Genomic DNA, 4,470 nt, shown 5'->3' with positions numbered 1-4,470 from the left:
AACCACACTATCAACAAGGCAGGTCCTACAGGCCCTAGTTTTGTCACACCTGGACTACTGTTAAGTCGTGTGGTCAGGTGACAAAAAAGGACTTAAGAAAATGGCAATTGGCTCAGAACAGGGCACCACGGCTGGCCCTTGGATGTAAACAAAGAGCTAATATTAATAATATGCATCTCTCATGGCTCAAAGTGGAGGTGTTGACATGTTGGGTGCACCGAGCTGTCTGTTTGAGCTACTGGCGCACAGCTCGGTCACCCATGCATACCCCACAAGACATGCCACCAGAGGTCTCTTCACAGTCCCCAAGTCCAGAACAGACTATGAGAGGTGCACAGTACTACATAGCGCCATGACTATATGGAACTCTATTTCACATCAAGTAACTGATGCAAGTAGTACAATTAGATTTAAAAAACACCTTATCGAACAGCGGCGACTGTGAAGTAACACAAATATAGGCGCAGACACATGCATACACACACACGATAACATACGCACTATACACACAAGTACACATGGATTTTTGTACTGTAGATATGTGGTAGTGGTGGAGTAGGTGTTATGATTTAACTGGATAAGAACCCAAATGCAGACAAGTACACGAAGCCAGAGAAGTTTTAACAGGTTTATTTACAATGTTCAAAGTCCAGGTTTCCAAATATAGGGGAAGAGCAAGTCCAGGTTACAGGGAGGGTAACAGATCCAGATCAGGGCAGGTGTGGTACCGTAATGTCCTAGTGTCCGTGGTGAGTCCAAAAGAGAGGTCCGGTAGTGGAGAGCAGGATGGTGGTGGCAGGAGTGAAGCGGAGGCAGGAGTCAGGTTCCAAATATCTGTGGCACAGGAGAAAAAGTAAATAGACAGGCCAAAAAACACAAGAGCGAAAACAGACAGGTTGAGTCGGCAGCGAGACTAACATGGTTGTCTTGACTATGATCTGACGATGAGTGGTAAGTTTGACCGGGTCTTAAAGGCTGAGGTGATTATGGTGAATGAGCTGCAGCTGGAACCCTGACTCCCGCACACCAGACTTCACTCCTGCAATCAAGGACAGACAGAGGGGAGGGAGAGAGCAGAGAGAGAGCTGCTTAGCAGCAGTAGGCCTAACAGTACCCCCTCTACGGACGCCACCTGGCGCGCCGACGGGGTTTATCGGGATGTAACCCTATGAAACTCTCGGACCAGAGCAGGATCCACAATGAAGCTCCTGGGCACCCAGGAACGTTCCTCAGGACCATAACCCTCCCAATCCACCAGGTACTGGAAACCACGACCCCGGCGGCGAACATCCAGAAGTCGCCGGACAGTGTAGACCGGACCCCCCACCCACGATCCTGGGCGGAGGAGGGGGGGACGAGAGGGCGGGCACAGAGGGCTAACCGACACAGGCTTAATCTGGGAAACATGAAAGGTGGAATGAACCCGTAGGGAGGCAGGAAGCTGTAGCTTAACCAGCGCAGGGGTTAACAATAGACAGTATCTTGAACGGTCCTATAAAACGAGGCGCCATCTTCTTAGACTCCACCTTCAATGGAAGGTCACGTGACTTAAGCCATACCTCTTCGACCAGGAGAGTAACCGGGAGCCTGGGACCGGTGACGGTTGGCTTGCCTCCTGCATGTACGCCCGAAGCTCGGGACAGAGCTACCCTGGCCTTCCTCCAGACCTTGAAGCAGCGTCCGCATGTGGGACTGCACCGAGGGTACCGCCAGTTCCCTCTCTTGGGAAGGGAACAGGGAGGTTGATAACCCAGAGCACACAGAAAAGGAGACAAACCAGAGGAAGCGTTAGTCAAGGTGTTATGAGCATATTCCACCCAGGGGGAGCATGGAGCTCCATGACCCAGGGTTAGACCCAGTGACACAGCGAAGAGCGGTCTCCATCTCCTGGTTCGCTCTCTCGGCTTGCCCGTTGGTCTGGGGTGATATCCAGAGGACAGGCTGGATGTAATGCCCAAAGCTTTACAGAAAGCTTTCCACACCTGGGAGACAAACTGGGGACCCCTGTCAGAGACAATATCCGTGGGTAGACCATGAGAGCGGAACACATGTTCAACCAAAATATCAGCCGTCTCTCTCGGCAGTGGGCAGTTTAGGTAGGGCCAAAAAATGAGCGAACTTAGAAAAACGATCAATCACCGTAAGAATGACAGTCTTACCAGACGAGGGGGAAGTCCAGTGACAAAATCCATAGCGATATGCGACCAGGGCCGGCTGGGTATAGGTAGAGGTCGTAGATGACCAGCGCTGGCCTGGGTGGAGTTTTTACTTCGTGCACATACCGTACAAGCAGCAATGAAGGCTCGAGTGTCCGCCTCCATCGTGGCCCACCAGAACTTCCGTCGCACAAAGTCAAGGGTCCGCGAAACTCCAGGGTGACAGGTAAGGGGAGACGAGTGAGCCCACTGAAGTACCTGGGAGCGAGCAGACTCAGGGACAAACATCCGGTTAGGAGGACCCCTCCCAGGGTCAGCTTGATGATGTTGAGCCTGTCTAACAATCCCCTCGATGTCACATGTGATGACTGCAATACTGCAGGTAGGAGGCAAAATGGGTTCAGGGTTACTACCAGTATCAACAGCCGAATGAACACGAGACAGGGCGTCAGCCTTGACGTTGCGTGACCCAGGACGGTAAGACAGAGAAAAAATTGAATCTCCCAAAAAATAGTGCCCACCTGGCTTGACGGGGGTTGAGCTGCTTCGCTGACTGGAGGTAAGCCAGATTCTTATGATCCGTCCAAACGATGAAGGGTTGTTCCGCCCCCTCCAACCAATGTCGCCACTCCTCGAGAGCCAGCTTAACGGCGAGCAGTTCACGATTGCCAACATCATAATTCCTCTCTGCCTGAGAAAGTTTCCTTGAGAGAAAAGCACAGGGATGCAGTTTGTTATCTTCAGGAGAACGTTGTGACAACACTGCACCTACCCCAGTGTCGGATGCATCCACCTCCACGACAAACTGGCGGTCGGGGTCCGGCTGCATCAGAATGGGAGCCGAGGCGAAGCGATGTTTCAGTTCTTCGAACGCTGATTCGGCCCCTTCATTCCGAGCGAACGGTCGTGAGATGGAGGTGAGAGCGGTGAGTGGCGCACGCAATGCGGCTGTAGTCCTTGATGAACCTCCTATAGAAGTTCGCAAACCCCAGGAATCGTTGAAGTTGTTTGCGGGTAGAGGGGGCTGGCCAGTCCGGTGACAGCAGAGATCTTAGCTGGGTCCATCCGCAACTCCCCCTGAGCTATGATGTAACCCAAAAAGAGGTCTCAGACACATGAAATTCACATTTCTCCATCTTCACAAACAGTTTGTTCTCCAACAACCTTTGCAACACCTGGCGCACATGCAGTTCATGTTCCTGGGAGGACTCTGAGAAAATCAAGATATCATCCAGATAGACAAAAACAAACCGATTCAACATGTCCCGAAGGACATCATTGACTAGTGCCTGAAAAACAGCAGGGGCATTGGACAACCCAAAAGGCATAACCAGATACTCAAAATGTCCCAAGGGTGTGTTGAAGGCAGTCTTCCATTCATCACCCTTACGAATGCGCACCAGGTGATACGCATTTCGTAGATCCAGTTTCGTAAAGATGGTAGCACCATGAAGGAGGGGGAAAAGCAGAATTAATCAAAGGCAGAGAATACTTGTTCTTAATGGTGATGTTGTTAAGACCACGGTAATCAATACAGGGTCTGAGGGTCTTATCCTTCTTAGCAACAAAAAAGAATCCCGCTCCTACAGGTGACGAGGAAGGACACATAATACCTGCCGCCAAGGAGTCCCGAATGTAGTTCTCCATAGCCTCCGTCTCCGGCCGGGAGAGATTGTACAGGCGACTGCTGGGGAGCGGGGCTCCTGGCTGGAGGTCAATGGCGCAGTCGTAAGGCCGGTGAGGAGGAAGAGAAGTAGCTCTGTGTTTGCAGAAAACGGATGCCAGGTCATGATACACGTCAGGAACAGCAGAAAGATCCATGGACTCCAGTGAGGTTGAGGCACAGTACTGGCAGGAGTCTGAGCAGAACACAAACAATTCACATGACAAAATGTGCTCCATGAAACAATGCTACCTGTCACCCAATCAATGTGTGGATTGTGTCTTATGAGCCAGGGGATACCAAGGACCAGGGGTGTCTGTGGGCAGTCGATAATATGGAATTGAATGTTCTCCTGATGATTTCCCGACACTCTAAGACAAACAGGAACAGTCTGATGGGTAATACGGGTCAACAATTGTCCATTTAGACCCTTAGCCTGCAGCGGACATTCCATAGGAACAGTCTCCAAATCCATTTGTTGAGCCCACTCTCTATCCAAAAAGCTTTCGTCGGCACCAGAGTCAATCAGCGCACTAACAGAGAAATTCTGGGACTGCCACTGGAGGGATGCCTGGAGCAGAATGCGGGGAGAAGAGGAAGAATCCGCTGCTCGGCTCACCAAAACTTCTCCCATTAATGATGAGCCGGCCC

Source organism: Coregonus clupeaformis, unplaced genomic scaffold, assembly GCF_020615455.1.
Source record: "Coregonus clupeaformis isolate EN_2021a unplaced genomic scaffold, ASM2061545v1 scaf0598, whole genome shotgun sequence".
In the NCBI taxonomy this organism is placed as follows: domain Eukaryota; kingdom Metazoa; phylum Chordata; class Actinopteri; order Salmoniformes; family Salmonidae; genus Coregonus; species Coregonus clupeaformis.
This window is presented reverse-complemented; position numbering follows the sequence as displayed.